Below are 23246 nucleotides of genomic sequence, written 5' to 3'. Positions count from 1 at the left end.
TTCATTTCTTATTTTTCTTGTCCTCTTAAGGCCAATGTCTGAAAGGCGCACAGTTTAATGATTTCAGTTCCTCCTGGTCTTTCTCATGCTGTTACTTTTAACCATTTCCCCTGTATGAGAGGATTACAATGAAGGAAACTAGTTTGTAAGGAGCTGGTAATCTAGGACAGTAAGTAGCTGATAAAAAACTTAATTCACAGAACTTTTTTGTCTGTTTTCCCAAGGGTTTGGAATTCTTAACTATAGCCTTTGGCTCAACTTAAATTTGACTTTTAGATAAGCCTCTTAGGCTAGTAATTTTGAGGTTATATTGGGAAATGTGACTTTCCTCAGAAAAATCCCATGAAAGGATAGATCATTTAGGAGGTCAGGAAAAGGAGCCAAAGGAATAGCAGATATGTAATTGGGTACCTGTGTGCAGGTAATTTGGGATAGAGAGAAAAAGAGCTGTGAGGAGAGTAGGTTTCAGAAGGTTGAAGTGAAAGCAACCTCTTTCTGTTGGCTTTGCCAGAGTCCTTTAGAAAGGTGATCTGAAAGTCAATGTTTTATTTTGAGGCTTTAGCTAACTATTGAATATCTGTCTTTTCTAGAGATCTTCTTGAATGTATTGTTATTTTAACATTTTTATAGACTTAATTTTTAAAATTTATTATTTATTTATTTTTTAAGACGGAGTTTTGCTCTTGTTACCCAGGCTGGAGTGCAATGGCACGATCTCGGCTCACCGCAACCTCCACCTCCTGGGTTCAGGCAATTCTCCTGTCTCAGCCTCCTGAGTAGCTGGGATTACAGGCACGCGCCACCATGCCCAGCTAATTGTATTTTTAGTAGAGACGGGGTTTCACCATGTTGACCAGGATGGTCTCGATCTCTTGACCTCGTGATCCGCCTGCCTCAGCCTCCCAAAGTGCTGGGATTACAGGCGTGAGCCACCGCACCCGGCCGACCTAATTTTTTTTAGAGCAGTTTTAGGCTCATGGCAAAACTCAGAGAAAGGTACAGAAATTTCCTGTATGCCTCCTTCCCTCCCTAATGAATAGGCCACTCCATTGTCAATATCCATCACCAGAGTGGTATGTTTGTTACAGCTGATGAGCATCATGGACACATCACTGTCACCCAAAGATTAGTTTAGGATTCACTCTTGAGCTTGTACATTCTATGGCTCTGTAAAATGCATCATAACGTATATGCATCATTATAGTATATACAAGTAGTTTCACTGCCTAAAAATTCTCTGTGTTCCATCTTGATGTGGTTTGGCTGTGTCTCCACCCAAATCTCACCTTGAATTGTAATAATCCCCAGGTGTGAAGGGCCGGACCAGGTGGCGATAATTGAAACATAGGGTTGGTTTCCCCCATACTATTCTTGTGATAGTGAGTGAGTTCTCGTGAGAACTGATGGTTTTATAAGAGGTTTTCCCCTTTGCTCAGCTCTCATTCTTCTCCCTGCTAGTTTGTGAAGAACGTGTTTGCTTCCCCTTCTGCCGTCGCTGTAAGTTTCCTGAGGCCTCCTGAGCCAGCTGAACTGTGAGTCAATTAAACCTCTTTCCTTTATAAATTACTCAGTTTTGGTTGTGTCCTTATAGCAGCATGAGAATGAATTAATTCACACCTATTCATCCGTCCCTCCTCCCAATCCTTGGCAAACACCGGTCTTGATAATGTATTATTTTTAACATGTCAGAAATTCCTGTAGTTGAGTTGGGTGGGGCATGTGGTTTTGACATTGCCCCTTTCAAGCTCGTTTGGATGGTGGAAAAGGGGAGTGAGCCTGAATCTCAGCTGGGCATGGGTGGGTTTAGAGGACTTGGAGGGAAATAGCAGGAAAAGAGTTCCAGCTTCTCTGAACAGTGTGTTCACCTAGATGCTGGACTAGTGGGTCGAATAGAAGAATGAATAAAACAGCTTGATGAGTCAAGCACCGAAAGGCTAAGGAAACAGTAGCGAAAGACTTACGTTTCACTGTCTTTTTAACATCTGTGGAGGTGTGTGTGTGGTCACTGCTATGATCTGATGGAACTCTATGGAAAACCACCAAATAAGAACTGTGTATTCTTGGGATTGCTTTGTGTTGAGGACAAAAGCTCAGAAAAGCACCATTGGTTCCCCTCTGCCTCAACCTGTTCTCTTCAATTAGGTTCATTTGTGACAGATGCCTCAACCGGCTCTCTTCAATTAGGTTTATCTGTGACAGATTTGCCAGAAGTTAGGAAATAAAGAAGTGAGATGGGGGTTCAAAATTTGTTAAAACAGAGATCTATTAAATGAATTAATAAATTCATATTCACTAAGATGAGGAAAGTAACAAACCTCAAGTCTGCCCAGTAACACTGGTCATGCGGTAAATGTTAACATGCAAACTCTCTTGATGCTCTAGTCCACCTTAGAAGACATTATTTGGGAGAAGAGAGTGGTGGTATTTTTTTTCTTAGTATGAAAACGCCTTTACTACTCAGAAGTAGTTTTTTTAGTATAAAAACTCCTTTACTACTCAGAAGTAGTAGTCTGTCTGGCTTCCTTCCTGATTGCCTGAATCTGCTGTGGCACAAAAAGCAGTGAGGGAAGCAGGATGGGCTCCAGGAGCACTGGATTGAAATAATGCCAGATTTGTATTTTCAAAGCAACAGTAATTGCCTCTGCATGAATCCAACCACAGAATATCCTCTACTCATGCCTCCTCAATTTAGAGATAGTCCCAGAGAAGAAATCACTGCCGACCACCACCAGCTGTTCCAGTTAGACTTGCCCACCTTGAATGATGCAAGCCATCATTTTTGTGTGGTCTTGGAGTTAGAAACACAACAATTGGGCTTAATCCCTTAGAATTTTATCAGTTTTGTAAGGAGAATTGCTGCTGTATAGGAGAGCAAAGGAGTGAGGTGCACAATATGGAAATTATGGTTCATTCATGCGACAAAACCCTTTGGAGACCTTAAAAGGATTTTTAATGACAATGCAAATACATTCATGATTATGAAGGAAAAGTCTCAAATAACATGTCTTTCAGTATCCTCAGGGAAGTGGTTCTAGGACCCCTGTAGATAACAAAATCCACAGGTGCTCAAGTCCCTGATAAAAAATGGTGTAGCATTTGCATATAATTTATGCAATCCTCCTGTATGCCTTAAATCATCTTTAGATTACTTGTAATATCTAATACAATGCAAATGTGATGGAAATAGTTTTTAAACCCTACTGTTTTAAAATTTTTGTTGTGTTATTTTTTATTGTTTGTCCCAAATATTTTCTATTTGCGGTTGGTTGAATCCATGGAAGTGGAACCAGTGGATGTGGAGGGCTGACAGTATATGCATATATGTATAGATACATGTATGGATGTGTACATATATATGTTCTTTGGATAAGTTTTAGGCAATACACACGATTTGGTCTGGCTGTGTCCCTACCAAATCTCAACTTGAATTGTATCTCCCAGATGTCCCAAGGGTTGTGGGAAGGCCCAGTGGGAGGTAATTGAATCATGGGGGCAGTTCCCGTCCCCCCCACCTCCGCGCTGCTATTCTTATTCTAATGAATAAGTCTCAAGAGATCTGATGGGTTTATCAAGCGTTTCCAATCTTGCTTCTTCCTCATTTTTCTCTTGCTGCTGTCATGTAAAATGCCTTTCGCCTCCTGCCATGATTCTGAGGTCTCCCCAGCCATGTGGAACTGTTGAAACCTTGTTTGTTCCCAGTTTCAGGTGTGTCTTTATCAGCAGCATGAAAACGAACTAATACAACACGCATATATGTAAAGATAGAAAATATGCTAAAAATAACAATGGCTATCATTGACTGGTAAGAGAGCAATTGGTTTTTATTTTCCTACTTATTGTGTTTGTATTTTATATCTTTTATAATGATCATATTATTATATTTACTATCCAAAAAAAGTAAAAAAAAAAACCACTCTATTGTAGGAGAATGACCAACAGTAGAAAGATGCGCATGTTTACTTGTTCTTAATCCTAGAAAACATCAGAGAAGCATGTGACCTGGTGCTTAGTTTTAGTGTGTGATATTATTTCCAATATCCCATTGTCACCCAAACTCTCAGAAGGCTCTCTGTTACAGACAGAAAGCCAGAGTCATGGACAGAGCCTTGAAGGTCCTTCTGACTTCTGCATGCCTCCCCTTTCCCTTGTCCTAGCCAGATCTTGATCTGCATAAGGCACACTGGGCACTAGCCTGCCTCAGGGCTTTGGCACTGGCTGTGCCCTCGGCCAGCAGCTCCACCCCAAGACGTAGGCTGGGCTGGAAACCTTCACTTCCTCAGGCCTTTCCTCTGACCAGCCTCTCAGTGTAGCCTTTTCTGGAGATGCTACTTGAAATCCCCCAACCCCTATAACTTTTTTTTTTTTTTTTTTTGATAGTCTTGCTCCATCACCCAAGCTGGAGTGCAGTGGTGCGTTCTCAGCTCACTGCCACGTCCGCCTTCTGGGTTCAAGCCATTCTCCTGCCTCAGCCTCCCAAGTAGCTGGAATTACAGGTGTGTGTCACCATGCCCAGCTTATTTTTGTATTTTTAGTAGAGATGAGGTCTCACCATGTTGGTCAGGCTAGTCTCAAACTCCTGACCTCAGGTGATCGAACTCCGCCCCTCTTGGTCTCCCAAAGTGTTGGGGTTATAGGTGTGAGCCACCGTGCCTGGCCCCCTATAGCATTTTATATTTTCCTTCTGCTTTTGTTTTTCTCCTTAGCATGTGTCACTATTTAATATTCGGTGCATTTTATTTCTCTCTTTCCTTATTGCCTCTCCTGTGCATTGTCATGTGAACCCCACCGGATCAGATTTTTTCATTTCTGCTTTCATCCCTAATGCTCCAGAACATTCTACAGCAATGCCTGCCTGGCACTGACTCTTGAAAATGAGTTGCTGAATGAATGAATGACAAAACAGAGGATGCTATTTTTGGCTTAGAACATCCTAAGGGATAATATCTCCCAACTCTACTAACAAATCAAATTGAAACCATTCACAGCCAAGGCACTTACTGCCACTTAAGGGTAGTATCCCATAGTTGCTTCTGCTATTTCAGTGGTTTATAGATTTAATTTTCAGGAAAGCTGAATATACACAGCAGTGCCAGGAATATCACATTACTTGGCGGGTGTGCACAAAATAAAAGGCAGCTTCGTTTTGGAATGACATTATGGTGTGATAGTTGGGAGTAGATAATGACTTCCTGGAAACCAGTCTAGAGAAAGCTATAAATATCAGTGAAGCATTGACTGGTTTAACACGTATTCATTGAGCATCTATTATGTGATGGAACCTGGGTACACCTGGTGATCATGACATCGCTTCTTCCCTGCTGCAGTTGTCAGTCTAGCAGGGGATCCAGGCAAGTAAACCAAAATAAGGAGAAGGGATTATGGAAGCAGAGGAGGGACAGCTACCCCACACTTGGGACAGGAGGGCCAACAGTGTTTCCTGGTGGAGGTAACATTTGAGAAGGAGGAAAATGAATATGTCGGGTTGGGTGGTGGTGTGGGTAAAGAAAGGGCTGAACAAGACTGTTCCAGGAGGGGCCTGGAGGGACCAAGGTCCTTCTGAGAAGCTGAAAAGCCAGTATTGTTTGAGTGAGAACTGTAACCATCCATGGTCCTGAATCCTCCGGTCACCCTAATGCAGGGCCATCATCATCTCTAACAAGACTACTGCAGCATCCTCCTGAAAGTGTCTAGGCTTTATCTTATTAGCACTGAGAAAGGCAAGCACAGCCCCTGACAGCTGGGAGCTGGTCTGGCGCTGCCAGCGGGCCGTGGTGTCTTTATGATATGGCCGGATGTTCACAGCTGGGCCTTTCACATTCTTTGATCCAACAGAAAATGTCATACAACTCCAACATCAAGCAAGGCCTCTCTGTGACCCTGATGGATCAAGACAAAAAAGGGCCCACTGTGTAATCATGTCTGGACAGAGACAAAACTAACCATTGTGCAAACCACGAGATGACCCAACAGCCTTCCATCCTATCATGAGTTACTGCTCGATCAATCATGGTTTTAGCCTCCCTCTCACCTTAGGATAAGATTTAGTAAGAAACGGAATCACAGAATTACCCTGTTTTCTGACAGCATCTAATCCAGAGCAAACCCCACTTCCTTGAATATTCTAAGCACAATCATTTAACATAAGCCCAACTCCTGTAATTTTGAATACCTCTTACTGGGATACCCTGCAGTTCCCCACAACTGCAGTAAATCGATAAACCCAACTCATTTAACCACAGGTGTACTCATGGTGGTCTTGGGCTGGAGGATACTGACAATGATAAACCAGGGTAAGACACTCTTCAACCCCAAACCCTTCAGTGGCTTCCCATGGCTCTCAGAGTAAAAAGCAAACTCCTTTCCAATACCTAATTCATTTGGCTCTTCCAACCTCTTGGACCTCATTCATTCCCCCCACAGAGTTTTATGAGGATCTTCCATGTGCCAGAAGTCTTTCTGGACACAGGTGCATCTCAGGCTGCTGTGTGAAGAATGGATTGGAGAAAGAAGCCAGGACAGGAGATAGAAGCACTAGGTTCGAGGCTCGTTATGTCCAGTGACGCAACTGCACTGGAATCAGGGAGGAATAAGAGTAAAAAATAATACCAGGTTTATGGTTTAAGCAACAAGGGTCAAGAAAGTGTCATTGCTGGGAGAAGAATGCAGCAGGTATGCTAAGAAAAAGTTCTAGAAAGGGCAGTACGGGCCAGGCGCGGTGGCTCACGCCTGTAGTCCCAGCACTTTGGGAGGCCGAGGCGGGTGGATCGCGAGGTCAAGAGATCGAGACCATCCTGGTCAACGTGCTGAAACCCCATCTCTACTAGGAATACAAAAATTAACTGGGCACGGTGGTGTGTGCCTGTAATCCCAGCTGCTCAGGAGGCTGAGGCAGGAGAATTGCCTGAACCCAGGAGGCGGAGGTTGCGGTGAGCCGAGATCGCGCCATTGCACTCCAGCCTGGGTAATAAGAGCGAAACTCCGTCTCAAAAAAAAAGAAAAAAAAAAAAAGAAAGGACAGTACTAGAGAGCATCTTATTTGCTAAAGAGGGCTCTTCCTCAAGTATCTTCAGCAGGTGGCCTCACCAGAGCCGGAGGGGACTACCGGATTTCTTTGCCATTCACCTGTGGGCTGGTGCCTGTTGAGGCAAGAAACTGTTTGAATAATGTACCGACTGCGGGTTCTAGTTTCTATGTGTAAGGGAGCCATATTTCAGTGGAGTCAGTAACTTATTTCTTACGGCCTTCTGGGCTTAAATCAAATGACGATTAGAGTAATTCAAGGTCCATGAAGTAGTGCAGAAACAGCTGCCATCTGCCGTCACTCTCATTGGTAACTCACTTCCTTTTTATAATGGGCTTCCACATATATATGAATTAAATTAGAATGTGCTGCTTGTGTTCAGAGGAACCCGTAAATGACTTGCTTTTGTGTTATAATTCTCAGAAGTAAATTATTCAGCATTCATTGCTTGTAGGTTTAAAGAGAAACTAAATTTATTTTGATTCCTCCATCCTTCATTTCAGGGCATGCAGTAAGGATCCCATCACAGAGACTTGTCAGAATTGACTAATGGTGTGTTTTGCATATTTATAAACACTTTGTTATTTATTAATGCCCCATTTCAGAGATAAAATGAGCGCTTTATTCACATCACCACCATTTCTCAAAGGCACTTAGACTCCTGTCTGCTGATTGAGATTGGAGTGTACGTAATGACAGCACCGGTGATTGTCTTCCCGGTGTATCTCAGCGAGGGGCCAGAGCTCCTTGGACCAAATTTATCAGACTAGTTCTCTCGAGCTGCACTGTCTAAAACGGTTTAGTAAAATTTAATGAAAAAGTCAAATGAAAAATCCGAGCTCTCAGTCATACTGGCCACATTTCGAGCACTCAGTAGCCAGATGTGGCCAGCGGCTACCATACTGGAGCGCGCAGAGCATTTCTGTCATCGCAGAAAACTCGATGGGGCAGGGCTACTCTGGACTGTGTTGATGCTGGGGTCCTTTTGTGGCTCCTTGGATTGATAGAATTGGGTCCTTATAAATGGATTGGCCAGAAAGGGTGAAAGGTAAGGTGTGTGTGGCCCTATTGCAAACCCTGAATATATGCAGGATTCAATTACCACCCAGTCTTATTACTGTTGTGAACCCCGAAAATTTCAGATGGGTCTCAGTTAATTTAGAAAGTTTATTTTGCCAAAGGTGAGGATGCACACCCATGACACAGCCTCCTGAGGTCCTGGTGACGTGTGTTCAAGATGGTCAGAGCACAGCTTGGTTTTATACATCTTAGGGAGATAAGAGACATCGGTGAACATACGCAAAATGAACTTTGGTTTGGTCCAGAAAGGTGGCACAACTCAAAGTAAAAGCAAGGCTTGGGAGGCCGAGGCGGGTGGATCACAAAGTCAAGAGATCGAGACCATCCTGGTCAACATGGTGAAACCCTGTCTCTACTAAAAATACAAAAATTAGCTGGGCATGGTGGTGTGTGCCTGTAATCCCAGCTATTCGGGAGGCTGAGGCAGGAGAATTGCCTGAACCCAGGAGGCGGAGGTTGCGGTGAGCTGAGATCGCGCCATTGCACTTTAGCCTGGGTAACAAGAGCAAAACTCCGTCTCAAAAAAAAAAAAAAAAAAAAGCAAGACATTTCGAAGTGGGGAGGGGACTTAGAGGTTACAGGTAGGTGAGAGATAATTTAGGCAAAGGAGAGTTCCTGACTCACCTTTCCGAAGGAGGCAATCAGAGACACATTTAGCTCAGTGGGCAAAGGGATGACTTTGAATAGAATGGAGGCAGGTTTGCCATAAGCAGTTCCCAGCTTGAATTTTTCCTTTAGCTTAGTGATTTTGGGGGCCCAAGATATTTTCCTTTCATACTATCACTCCCACCTGGATTTACTGCAAGGCCTTTCTCACTGGCCGTCCAGCTCCCATCCTTGGCTCTTACAATCTATTGTCCACGTAACAGCCAGAGTGATGCTGCTTAGGACTTCCAGTGGCGCTGAGTCTCACTCGGAGTGAAAGCCAGAGTCCTTACATGACCTCCAGGCCCTGTGTGTCTGACTCTCCCTTTCAGCTGACTTGTAGATATGGTTTGGCTTTGTGTCCCCACCCAAATCTCATCTAGTAACTCCCGTAATTCCCACATGTTGTGGGAGGGATCCAGTGGGATATGCTTGAATCACGGGGGCATGTCTTTCCTGTGCTGTTCTCATGATAGTGAATAAGTCTCACAAGATCTGGTGGTTTTAAAAAGTGGGAGTTTCTCTGTACAAGCTCTCTCTTTGCCTCCTGCCGTCCACGTAAGATGTGACTTGCTCCTCCTTGCCTTCTGCCATGATTGTGAAGCCTCCCCAGGCATGTGGAATTGTAAGTCCAATAAACCTCTTTCTTTTGTTAATTGCCCAGTCTTGGGTATGCCTTTATCAGCAGTGTGAGAACAGACTAATACATTTGTCTCTTGCTACACTCCCTAGTTTTCTCTGCTCCAGCCACACTGGTTTTTAGGGGTGTCCCCACTGCACTGGCTGTCTCCTTTGCCCAAAACATTCTGCTCCCAGATGTCTGTATGTCTTGTTTCTTCATTTCCTTCAGGTCTTTGCTCAAAAGCCTTCCCTAACTACCCTATCTAAAATCCCAACCCTTCCTTAACAACATCCTATCCCCTTCCCAGCTTCCCTGACACTTGACAGTACCTGTGTACCACATGTTTTACTTCTCAGTATTGTCTGTTTTCCAGTTGCTCCACTAGAAAGTCAAAATCCTGCCCAGTAGCATTTATAGTTTTGCTCACTATTATATCTAGTGCTTAGAACACTGCCTAATACATGGTGGGTGTGTTAGTCTGTTCTCACACTGCTATGAAGAAATACCTGACACTGGGTAATTTATAAAGAAAGAGATTTAATTGACTCACAGTTCTGCATGGCTGATGAAGTCTCAGGAAACGGAAATTACAATTATGGTGGAAAGGGAAGCAAACATGTCCTTCTTCACAAGGCAGCAGGAGAGAGAAGAGGGAAGCCCCTATACAACCATCAGATCTCATGAGAACTGACTTACTGTCATGAGAGCAGCATAGGGGTAACTGCCCCTACGATTCAATTATCTTCCACGGAATCCTTCCCATGACACGTGGGGATTATGGGAACTATAACTTGAGATGAGATTTGGGTGGGCCTACAGTCAAACCATATCATTGAGTGTTAATAAATATGGAATGAATGAGTGAATTTTGCAATGTAACTTCCTCCATAGGAAAGAAAAGGAAATGAGGTGAATGAAGAAATGTAGTATGGAGTTGAGAATGTGAGAGACTTTGCCTGCTGATAGACTTTAGCAAGTCACTTAACTTTGTTGAGCTTGCTTCCTCATCTGTAAAATGAAAATGAAAATACCTGCCTTGAAGGATTGTCATTAGGATTAATTAGGCTGTCCCTGGCACATAGTCTATACACAATAATGTTAATTTAGAAGGTGTGAAATTTGGCCTGGGGCTCTTCTCCATTTATGACTCTGTCTGAAAACCATGTCCATGTTTCTCTCACTGTGCATTTTTAAATGTCATGCTTTTATTTTAACAGTAAAAATATCATAGATACAAATTTTGGACTATCTGGACGATGACCTTATAACTAACTTTGGCTGTGAGTTTTCAGAGCTCATCTTTACAATGTTTTTTTGCATGCGAAAGCCAGCAATCAATGTTGATAGTCTGTGAATGCAAGTTTTACAGAGATTCCATAGAGAAAAGTAGTGGGAGAAACAACTCCTATGGTATAACATTGGTGGCATAAGCCTGCTGAGCTCAGAAAGAACCTGCGCTATGGTAGACAGACTCAGGCACACTTCAAGAGGCAATTTAATTTCAGCCAAATAATATAGTCTGTATATTATATCTATCATTGAGTTAATATTATTCTGAATTGTATTGCAATTCTGTAAGAGTCCATTGGATTCTCAAACTCTCCCTTAGTCTGTCTTTGAGCATGGAGTCTTCTCATTTTGGAGGCTTAGGAAAAAATTATTGACTATATGAAGGGCTTTTCAGAAGATCCTCATATAGCAGGGTGCTATCTCTGTGCGCTCATTTCACACAGACTGACCAAGACTCTTTACATCATTCCGAATGAGGTTTTGGACTAACCATAAGAAGCAATAACTCAGTCATGATGTTGGGATGGTCAGCACTTGATTATCAGGAGACACAGACTTTCCTTTCTGTGTTACGGTTTATTTTCCACAATGCCCTAACAGTAGTTCTCCATGAGGGCCCCACCTCTGCAGCAAACTGCCTAGACCTCCGGGCATATCCATACATCCTCTGAAATCTAGGCAGAGGTTTTTTTTTTTTTTCTTTTTTTTTCAGACGGAGTTTCGCTCTTGTTACCCAGGCTGGAGTGCAATGGCGCAATCTCAGCTCACTGCAATAGGCAGAGGTTTAAAACCTCAATTATTGACTTCCGTGCACTTCTCAACACCATGTGGACGCTGCCAAGGCTTGGGGCTTGCACCCTCTGAAGCCATGGCTTGAGCTGCACCTTGGCCTCTTTTAGTCATGGTTAGAACAACTGGGATGCGGGGCTCCAAGTCGCTAGACTGCACATAGCATGGGGACCCCTGGGCCTGGCCCACAAAACCATTTTTTCTTCCTAGACCTCTGGATCTGTGATGGGAGAGGGCTGCCCGGAAGACCTCTGACATGCCCTGGAGACATTTACCCCATTGTCTTGGGAATTAACATTTGGCTCCTCATTACTTATGAAATTTCTGTAGCTGGCTCAAATTTCGCTTCAGGAAATGGGATTTTCTTTTCTATCACATTGTCAGGCTGCACATTTTCTGAACTTTTATGCTCTGCTTCCCTTATAAAATGGAATGCCTTTAACAGAACCCAAGTCACGTCTTGAGTGCTTGGCTGCTTAGAAAAACTGCAATGTGATAATATTTATGAACTCCCAACCTTTTTTTTTTTTTTTTTTTTGAGACAGAGTTTTGCTGTTGTTACCCAGGCTGGAGTGCAATGGCGCGATCTCGGCTCACCGCAACCTCTGCCTCCCGGGTTCAGGTAATTCTCCTGCCTCAGCCTCCTGAGTAGCTGGGATTACAGGCACGTGCCACCACGCCCAGCTAATTTTTTGTATTTTTAGTAGAGATGGGGGTTTTACCATGTTGACCAGGATGGTCTTGATCTCTTGACCTCGTGATCCACCCACCTCGGCCTCCCAAAGTGTTGGGATTACAGGCATGAGCCACCGTGCCTGGCCCTGAACTCCCAACCTTTATGTTTTTTACCCTCCTTGTATCTCTTCTTAGCTCTTTCCCATGCTGAGGTGGCCAGACCTTTCTGGGTCCTTTGCCCCAGGGGCATGGACGGGGTTTAAGGCCAAAGAGAAACTCCATGGATTTTAGCCTCCCAAAGCTGAAGCCTTTAGGGAAAGCCTGCTAGTGAACAAAGTGTTTGGGAGGAACATGAGAAAGAATAAGGCTTCTCCCACTTAGTCTAGAGAATATGTGGTTGGACTTGGGAAAGAAAGGAGAGAGGAAAGGAAATCCAGATTGTTTGGGGGGTCCTGCCCCAATGGGAAGTGGGTCCTGCCCCACTGGGGAAGCAGTGTGTTTGTCTGTTCTCACATTGCTGTAAAGAAATACCTGAGACTGGGTGATGTATAAAGAAAAGAGGTTTAATTTACTCATAGTTCCACAGGCTGTACAGGAAGCATGGCAGCATCTGCTTCTGGGGAGACTTCAGGGAGCTTTTACTCATGGGGGATGGCAAAGGGGGAGCAGTTGTCTTACATGGCAGGAGCAGGACCGGGAGAGAGGGGAGAAGAACTACACACTTTCAGACAACCACATCTCATGAGCACTCACTCATTATCATGAGAGCAGCACCAAGGGGATAGTGCTAACACACTGTATTAGTCCATTTCCACACTGCTGATAAAGACAGATCCAAGACTGGGCAATTTACAAAAGAAAGAGGTTTAATGGACTTACAGTTCCATGTGGCTGGGGAGGCTTAGCAATCATGGTGGAAGGCAAGGAAGAGCAAGTCACATCTTACATGGATGGCAGTAGGAAAAGAGAGCTTGTATGGGGAAACTCCCCCAATAAAACTATCAGATCTGGTCATGAGACTTATTCACTAACACAGGAATAGCATGGGAAAGATCCACCCCCATGAATCTGTTACCTTTCACCAGGTGCCTCCCACAACACATGGGAATTGAAGATGAGATTTGGGTGGGGACACAGCCAAATCACATCACCCCTTCATAAGAAACTATCCCTATGATCTAATCACCTCCCACCAGGCTCCATCTCCAACATTGGGGATTACAATTCAACATGAGATTTGGGTGAGGATGCAGGTCCAAACTATATCAGGCAGAGAGGTTGGAGAGGGAATGGCCGTACAGAGCCTGTGAAGATACGCAGCTTTATGGAGATGTCCATGCTCCACTGGGACAGGGAGGGCCAGAGGGATCCCAGTTCTCCCAAACGTGGCATGAAAGGAGTACAGAAAGTTGCAGGGCCAGCAGCGCTAGGTACCAGCAAGAGGGTTGTATCCATGAGCACCTGACAGGACAGATGCCTGAGAGACAGATAGATGTAGCATGAATCAGGCATGTTTGGAGGAATAAATGACTTAGGATGATAGCAAGGACTTTTTTCCCTCTATTCTGCCACCCACATATTAGGTACCTTGCCCAGGAGCCCCATAGAATGTTGACTCTACACTGCCCGAAGCTAGGGGGATACCCTCAAAGGATGTTAAATCTAGGCTACCTCAGCTGCTAGCATTGTTCCATGTAGTTGTGAGAACTACATAAAAATACCTTTTCTGGGTGGTCAGATGCCAAGATGATGCATTTCCTTGGGCTGATTCAGCCTTAGGCCTAATGTGTGGCTCAGCAGGCATGGTACAGGCTGAATTTCAGCTCCCACGGAAGCTCTCAGCTGAACAGGGCTTAACCTGTGCAGCCAATGTGGAGGCCCTGTTTGAACTGAGGTTCAGGCCCTCCAGATAACTTACGATCGCCTATAGCTGTGCAGAAACAAGCACTTCTCATCCAATAAAAGAGAGATTCAGTGATGTGTCAGCAGTACCCTGGGCTAGACATCAGAAGATTCACTTCCGGAAATGCCGTTTGTTCTCTGTGTGAATCAGCATTGAAACTTGGAACCTCAGTTTCCTCATCTGTTAAATGGGGGAGACAAGCTTCTGCTTTTCCTTGCACAGCTGTGGTTTGGGTCAAATTCAGAGATATCCAGGAGCCTGTTTTGGGAGTGATGACCAGGGCTGAGCCACTAAAGTTCCCAAGAAGCCATTGAAAGAGGAAGGATTATGGTGTGAGTGTATTTTTTTTTTTTGAAGGGGTCTCGCTCTGTTGCCCAGGCTGGTGGAGTGCGCAGTGGCATGATCTCGGCTTGCTGCAATCTCTGCCTTCCAGGTTCAAATTATTCTCCTGCATTAGCTTCATTCTTTTGTATTTTTTAGTAGACGAGGTTTTGCTTTTTTGGCCGGGCTGGTCTCAAACTCCTGACCTCAAGTGGTCTGTCTGCCTTGGCCTCCTAAGTGCTGGGAATCCAGGTGTAAGCCACTGTGCCCAGCCAGCGTGAGCATTTTGAGCAAACTATAATGATCAGGGGCCAAGGAATCTGTTTTTGTGGTAGATGAGTCTGCAGTTGAGCAAGAGCAGGATGAGGCCCAGGGCTGCACAGCGACCCAGGGACTGGCCCAGCAGGAGCCTATAGGGCTTCCTTCAGAACACTGTGTGGGAGACAAGATTTTGCTGGGGCAGATGAAGTCTGGGCCCACCACCATTTGGGCATTGGTATAAATGGGCCCAATTTGGGCTGTGTGGCTTGTAACATGTGGCTTCTAACAGCATTGTTAGAGAGCTGAGTCAGAAGCCTGGCTCTGGCAGTCCAGGTCCAATCAGGAGACAGAAACTACACAGCTGGTTAAACAGAAAATCTAACGTAAAGAATGACTATGGCAGAGGAGTAACTATAGGTGTAAGCAATTTGTCTTGGCTCCTTGTGACTGAGGGTACCTGCCCGAGGAAAGAAAAATTTGGTAAGGGTTAGAACTTCAGAGGAGAAGGGGTGGGGAGCAATGGAGCTTTCTAGTTTGGTCTGCAGTTGCTGGACAAGCAAGGGGCCCCCGTCTGAAGTGCAGAGAAGGGAGCGGCAGTGGCTGGGTGCGCATGGAAACCAGGTGCTGGTGGGATGGAATTTTTGGAGCATGTGATCCACATACGGGGTTTGGTTTCCATGTTAAGGAGGCTGCAGAAAGGTGATTGTCCATCTAGCAAGGCTGCAGAGTCACAGAGGGACCTCAGGTGGGTTGAAGAGTGGGGAGAGGCAAAGACACAGGGTCATCAGATGCCCTCATACCACCTCCAACTGGCGCTGGAAACAGCGCAAGAGCCAGTTTCTCCTGCAGTGCTTCCTGCTGAGGAAGCTGACCTCATGTTTACTGTGAAAAAGACCATGTATTTGGCATTCACCCAGGCTAAGGTCCACTAGCTCCCTGCCTGGCTGTTTTATAAAACCCTAAATGAAACAATCTTTAAAAAATGATGAGCTATTTCTTTTTTTCTTTTTTTTTTTTTTTTTTTTTTTGAGATGGAGTTTCGCTCTTGTTACCCAGGCTGGAGTGCAATGGCACGATCTCGGCTCACCGCAACCTCCGCCTCCTGGGATCAGGCAATTCTCCTGCCTCAGCCTCCTGAGTAGCTGGGACTACAGGCATGCGCCACCATGCCCAGCTAATTTTTTGTATTTTTAGTAGAGACGGGGTTTCACCATGTTGACCAGGATGAGTCTGGATCTCTTGACCTCGTGAACCACCCGCCTCGGCCTCCCAAAGTGCTGGGATTACAGGCGTGAGCCACCGCGCCCGGTCAAAAATGATGAGCTATTTCTTTAATGTTAGAGTTTATTTTACACAATTTTGTTATTTTAGAAAAACATCCCAAGGTATTGTAAATTAGTTCAATTCTTGTGGAAGACAGTGTGGCAATTCCTCAAAGATCTAGAAGCAGAAGTATCATTTGACCCAGCAATCTCATTACTGGGTATATACCCAGAGGAATATAAATCATTCTATTATAAAGACACATGCACATGTATCTTTACAGTGCTATTCACAACAGCAAAGACATAGAATCAACCCAAATGCCCATCAGTGATAGACTGGATCAAGAACACGTGTTACATATATGTGATGGAATACTACGCAGTCATAAAAAGGAACAAGATCATGTCCTTTTCAGGGACAAGGATGGAGCTGGAAGCTGTTATCCTCAGCAAACTAACACAGGAACAGAAAACCAAATACTACATGTTTTCACTTCCAAGCAGAGCTGAATGATGAGAACACATGAACACATGGCAAGGGAACCACACACACTGGAGCCCGTTGGGGTTGGTGGGAGGTGGGCTTAATACCTAGATGACGGGTTGATTCGTGCAGCAAACCACCATGGCACATGTTTATCTATGTAACAAACGTGCACATCCTACACATGTACCTGGAAACTTAAAAGTTAAAGAAAATAGTAAATTACAATTCTTTAATAGAGAAAAAAATCTCAGGGTTATACATGCACACACACACACGTGTAAATTGACTAGAAAAAAGCATGACAGTATAGGGTAAGGGAGCAAAGCAGACCACAGACTGTTATGATGGAAATTTTGTTACACATAAGTCATTGTCAGTATATATGTATAGCCAATCGGTATATATGTATAGCCAAATTTCTGGAAAGATGTGTAAAGAAATGCTGGCCTGGCTTTTCTCCCGTAGTATGGATAATTTGTTTTTCTCTATCTGTGTTTTCCAGTTTTCTACAATAAACTTGGTTTATTTACTTGTGCATTAAAAACGGAAAAAGAAAGAAAAAGGAAGGAAGGAAAACTTGGTTTACTTATGCATTAAAAATAGAAAAAAGAAAGGAAGAAAGAAAAAGGAAGGAAAGAATAAAGGAAGGAAGGAAGAAAAGAAAACTTGGTTAACTTGTTCATTAAAAATAGAACAGAGCAAGAGAAAGGAAGGAAAGAAAGAAAGAATGAAGAAAGGGAGAAAGAAAGGAAAGAAGGCAAGAAAGGAAGGAAAGGAAGGAGGAAAGAAGGAAGAAAGTAAAAAAAGGAAGGAAGGGAAAAAAGGAAAAGAAGGAAGGATAGAGGGAGAAAGGAACAAAGGAAGGGCAGAAAGAAAGGGATGGAGGAAGAGAGGGAGGAAGAAAGAAAAGGAAGAGAGGAAAAAAGGAAGGAAGAGTTGAAGGAAAGGGAGGAAAGAAGCAGGGAAGGAAAGGAGGAAGGAAAAGCGGCAGGGAGGAGAATGACCTTGCGTTAACTCTGAAGAGATGACAAGTGAAGACGTACAGAAGTGCCCAGCGCGGTGAGCATCTCAGACCTTAGTTCCCCCTCCCCTGCTTTGCCGGGCGGAAGGGGTGAGAGCTGCCACTTTCTCCTTCCCAGGCTCTGTCACCTGTGATCACAGAGGCATGTTCTGGCCCTCAAGCCGCTTTTTGAGGACAGCTGTGGCCTTAGACAATCGTAAAGCTGCAAGACGGTTCAGCAGCTGGGTGGACAGGAGGTCAGAACTCAGTTTGTTTGGCCTGGCTAAGCAGGTTATACTTTTATTAGACATAAACCTAGAAGAAAAGCCTCAACCTGGGGAAAGATTTCTATTTAGAGCCAGGAAACAGAAACTAGGCCACTTCTAAGATCAGTGACCTACATTTTCTGCTATAGAAATTTAAGATGAAATAGCAGTTGTTGCCGTGCGTGTGGGCGCTGAAACCCCATCAAAGGGCGGGGAGACAAGCAGGGGAGGAAGAAAGGGAGGGAGGCAGGGAATTTTAAAGAGCCGCCGTATTTGAAATCTTTTAAAACCAAGCCAACAATGTTTAATAATGGAAGAAAAATGAGTATCCCAACTGTGTATTTGTTTTCCTGGAAGAGCAATGTTTGCTAACTGGTAGCTCCTTCAGCAGGTAAAAATCCATTTCATTCTGAGGCCTGTTAAAAAGTGACATCTCCCCCAGGTCCCAGCCAGCCGCCCACAAAGACAAATCTTGGTGTCTCACGCTGGCTGCCAGCCGTCTGCTTTTTGTTAAAGACTTCTGAGAAACTGTTTGCTTGGTCTCATTGATCTGGGCTCTTTAGACTGGACCCTGTGGAGCCTCTAAGGTTAATGGGCTCTTGGGGCCTGAATTTCCATGAATCTTTGTGGTTGGGGGGTGGTAGTCTAGAAAAAGAAAAACAAAATGACAATAATGTGCAGTGCTTGCTTATAATCCGTAGCTGCCACATTGTGGAGTTCGATGGGTCAGGGCCAACATTTAGGTTGTAATAAGCAGATAGAAAGCTCTCGGGTCTGTCGGGGTTTCATTCTTCTTCGATGCATACTGGGGTTCTCTGTGATGTTTATAATGTGAATGCAAAGAGATCACTGCATCCATATCTGTGGTAGAATTTCTAATATTCCCCAATATCTAGCTCTCCTCTAATTCTGGTTCACCGAGCATTGCAATTTCCCATGTCAGTGGTTCACGTCATTGTATGTGGCAGAAGTAATTTCATAGGCATAGCATTAAACACTGATGCTGGATCGCTTAGCTCCCGCTTTTCAGCATACCCAACAGCCTTATGGAAGAAGCCAAAATAATGGGAAGGTACAGCCCTTGTCCTGTGGGTCTCAGAGTGAGGATGACATGGAGCCAACTCTCCCCATCCCCAACCCTGCTTGGGTAGGGAGCATTAGTGAGAAACAGTCCTTTGTAGTTTTAAGTCACTGAGCTATGGAGGTGGCTTGGAAGCCTGTCCCGACTCATGCAGTAACATATTAACTCATTTTTGGAACCAGTTACTGGCTTTGCCATCAACCAAAAAACCACAACAAAAACCAAAACAAAAGAAATGAATGAATGCCTCAAGTGTACTGTGGCAGTTGCTGGAGGCATGTAGGGATATAATATTCACTGTCTCCGTGGTCATGTGGCCTCTTTTCTGTGTGTGTCTCACATCTTCTCCTTGCCTTTCTCTTAAAAGAACACTTGCCATTGAATTTAGGACCCACCAGGACAATCCGGGATGATCTTGCCTCAAGGTCCTTAGCTTAATTACATCTGCAAAGACCCTTTTCCTAAATAAGGTCATATTCACCGGTTCTCGGTGGACATATCTTCCACGGGTCACTGTTGAATCCACTGCATGAAAACTTTCCCATTGCTGGCTACTAGGCCAGGCAGTTTAACGTTTTACCTCACTTATCCCCCCCTTAAATCTCTAAAGCGGATATTACCATGCTCATTTTAAAGACCGTGAAACTGAGTGGGAGCCAGGAGTTACACCCAGGTCTTACTCCTAAACGGGGGGATTCCATATCTCAATCCATCTCTCCAAATGGATGTCATCTTCTTCAAACCCCTGTTGCTTAGAAGATTGCTGGACTGCTCTGCCTTAGAGCCTCTTCACATGCCATGCAGGAAAAGCCTACCTACTTGCATTATTACCAACACAATTTAATGTATTAGGTTTTAGGCAGCTTTCTTTTCATGTGATGTAGCTCACAGAATAAATTCTGCTTCCAGTGAATAGGCCACAGCATTTGATGGACCATAGCCTATGGCTTCCTCGGAGCACTAATTACTCAAAAGCCTTTAACCTGTTGAAACCCAGCCAAAGGCTTTGATACCCAGTGGAGAGGCCTAGGTGGAGATAAAACAATGTGAAATGCCCCAGTACAAGGTGGGTGGTCCCCTGGTGTGACCCTTCTGCTATGTTCCATGATGTCTAGAATGCATCTAGATGTGGCCTGTTGGCGAAACGTACATGAGTGGAGGCTGCGTGTGTGTGTGTGCACGCATGCACACACAGTATGTCTTTCCTTTCTCCACGAATCCAGTCTGAGTCATACACTACTGACTCCATCCCCAACAGCCACCTCCTGTCTCCTTTGCTGGAAATGCCTCCTCCTCCCCTTTCTTTGCTAGGGGCCACATGACAGCTAGAGTTGCAAAGTCAACTCTACTGGTGGGGAAACAATTGCTGACCTGGAGATTCAGAACAGAATGATGAAAAACAGCTGTGATTTAACCAGCTGTGCCTGGCACTTCCTGCCTCTAGCCTCAATACAAGATCATCAGTGCCTTTATCTGAATTTTGTGCCACCTACTCCAACAGCATCCTGTCTGATAACAGGAATTATACTAATAAAGTAACATTCATTGAGTGTGTAATATACACTAGAAACTCTTCGTAGATGATTACATGTAATTTTCACAACTGTGCTATAACACAGGTATTATTATTTCTATTTTACAGATGAGAAAACCAAGATGCAGAGAGGTTACATAATGTACCCAAGGGCACCTAGTGTAACGGAGGCAGGGTTTGAACTCAGAGCTACATGCTTAACCCTTACACTAGGCTGGCTCTCATTGAATGACCACCTTGAAGCTGTCCTCATAGAGTTAATGAGATTTCCGGATGGAAATACATTTATAATTTAGCTCCAATCAGACTGCACTTTGACCCACTTGCTTGTAGCCAGATACTGACCATTTGCTTCCCTGTTCATATGGGATCATAGATGGGATTTCTTTTTTCTTTTTTTTGAGACGGAGTTTTGCTCTCGTTACCCAGGCTGGAGGGCAATGGCGCGATCTCTGCTCACCGCAACCTCCGCCTCCTGGGTTCAGGCAATTCTCCTGCCTCAGTCTCCCGAGTAGCTGGGATTACAGGCATGCACCACCATGCCCAGCTAATTTTATGTATTTTTAATAGAGATGGAGTTTCACCATGTTGACCAGGATGGTCTGGATCTATTGACTTTGTGATCCACCCGCCTCGGCCTCCCAAAGTGCTTGGATTACAGGCTTGAGCCATCGCGCCCGGCCTTCGTAGATGGGATTTCTGAGATTAGAATCATAAGACTTTTGTTTCAGATAGATAGGATCTCTGATTTTGTATTCATAAGGTTTTTTCCTTAAGAAATGCTTAAGATTCGTTTTGAGATCCAGAATGCCAGTGAAATGACACCGACTAGTCTGAAGACCCTGCAGTGGAGTGGAATCAGCGTGAGAAGACAGCTGCTCCATCTCCCTGCCCCAGACTTCACCCTGTACTGTGCAGCCAGTCACAGTCTGTGGGCCTGTCTCCACACTTCCGCCCACTCCAAAACTTTTAAAAACCCTGGCGCCAAACTCCACAGGGAGACAGATTGGAAGGTTCCTCCCAGCTCCTCATTCGGAGGCTCTCCAGTTAAAGCTCAGCTCTGCTGCAACCTGGTGTCTGGCTATGGTATTGCCATGGTATTTGCTTACCATGCATATTGGGCGACAGACCTGTTATGGTTACAGTCTGGGAATCCTTCTGCCCGCTTCCCCTCGTCCTTTTGTGTCACTCTGCTCTCCTCTACCCCGTTTTAGATCCCTGCTTGTATTAGTCCATGTTCACACGGTTACACAGAACTATCTGAGCCTGGGTTATTTATAAAGAAAAGAGGTTTGGCCAGGCGCGGTGACTCACGCCTGTAATCCCAGCACTTTGGGAGGCCGAGGCGGGTGGTTCACGAGGTCAAGAGATCGAGACCATCCCGGTCAACATGGTGAAACCCCGTCTCTACTAAAAATACAAAAAATTAGCTGGGCATGGTGGCGCATGCCTGTAATCCCAGCTAATCAGGAGGCTGAGGCAGGAGAATTGCCTGAACCCAGGAGGCGGAGGTTGCGGTGAGCCGAGATCGCGCCATTGCACTCCAGCCAGAGTAACAAGAGCGAAACTCCTCTCCAAAAAAAAAAAAAAAAAAAAAAAAAAAAAGATTTGACTCACAGTTCTGCATGGCTGGGGACGCCCTCAGGAAACTTACAGTCATCATGGTGAAAGACAAAGGGGAAGCAAGGCAGGTCTTACATGATGCAGGAGAGAGTTTTAAACCATCAGATCTTGTGAGAACTTACTATCATGAGCACAGCATAGGAGAAACCACCCCCACGATTCAGTCACCTCCCACCAGGTCCCCCCTTGACATATGGGGATTGCAATTTGAGATGAGGTTTGGGAGGGGACACAGAGCCAGACCATATCACTGCTCTAGCCAAGGGGCATGCCAGGTGCCCAAGGAGACCTTCATTCAATGTTCAGTCTGCCAAACGATTTTTCTCCTAATATTGACCACCTTCTCTGTAAATGAGTGAGGGAACATAAAGCCTTATCCTACTACGTGTTTTGTCAGCTTTTCTTGAAATGGATAAGGTAGTCCCACTGGGAAAGTAACCTCAGTTCTTAGGCCTTGGGGCACAAAATAGATTTTTTCTCAACAGGAAGGAGGACATCCAATTTATTATTTGACAGGAAGGAGTGCTTGGAATCTCTTCCTTCTTTTGAGGCACTGGATTGAGAAGGAGCCTTGGTCTCTGGTCAGCTAGTTATGCCTGCAGAGGGCTTGGGTGAGATAAAGGGTAGGGTGTGTGCTATGTGTTTGCCCTTCTTGCCATGGCAAATAAAGAGATATTAAACTCAACAGAGATAGTGACTTTATTTCTAGACTGAGTGGCAGCGGAGGGTTCTACCTTTAAGTTAACTTTGCTTTGGGTATCACCCCATGGGTGAAAAATAAAAGGTGTGATATAAATGGCGAGGAAGAAGCACCTGTGTGAGGTGGTTTTCCAAATCTCTAGCATCCTACTTACAGGGTTAAATTGGTGGAGAAGCCCTGTTCCCATAGGTTAAGAGTAAATTTTAAATTAGTCCAAATTAAATGGCCACAGATTCACGATCAAATGGTTTTCATTTAATGAGATTTTACTATCGAGCAGCTATATCTATATTAGATTAGATTATATATTACATTTATATGTAGAACATAAATTATAATATAATATATAATACATATATATTATATATTAATTATATATTATGTTATATATTATATATTAACTATGTTATATATTTTAACTATAATATATATAATTAATATAATGATATATAATACATAAGTTGATCATAATTATATTTAATATAAAACCATATTATATAATTAGTGTTAATACTATATTATGGTATATAGTGTGTCTATTATACTATTAGTGTATTGTTAGGAATATGGCAGAATGAACGCACTCCAACTCTATGAACAACTATCCGGGAGTGTCAGTTCTTGCCGGCACTGACATCGACTGGGGACTCTTTCACTGCAACGGTGCTCTGTAAGCATTCTTG

General features: G+C 44.2%; 1 long non-coding RNA gene across 2 annotated transcripts in view; it reads left to right on the top strand.

The window, feature by feature from the left end:
- Positions 1–23246, top strand: part of LOC118154778 (uncharacterized) — a 174066-nt gene that overhangs the window by 2963 nt on the left and 147857 nt on the right. The window contains exons 1-2 of one of the 2 annotated variants that reach the window (XR_013518717.1): positions 3–1349; positions 1459–1532. This is a non-coding gene — a long non-coding RNA (uncharacterized LOC118154778). Of the gene's footprint in view, positions 1–2; positions 1350–1458; positions 1533–23246 lie in introns of those variants that run through there. The other variant, XR_013518716.1, reaches the window with a different exon arrangement.

This window comes from Callithrix jacchus, chromosome 6, assembly GCF_049354715.1.
Source record: "Callithrix jacchus isolate 240 chromosome 6, calJac240_pri, whole genome shotgun sequence".
NCBI lineage: Eukaryota > Metazoa > Chordata > Mammalia > Primates > Cebidae > Callithrix > Callithrix jacchus.
This window is presented reverse-complemented; position numbering and strand designations above follow the sequence as displayed.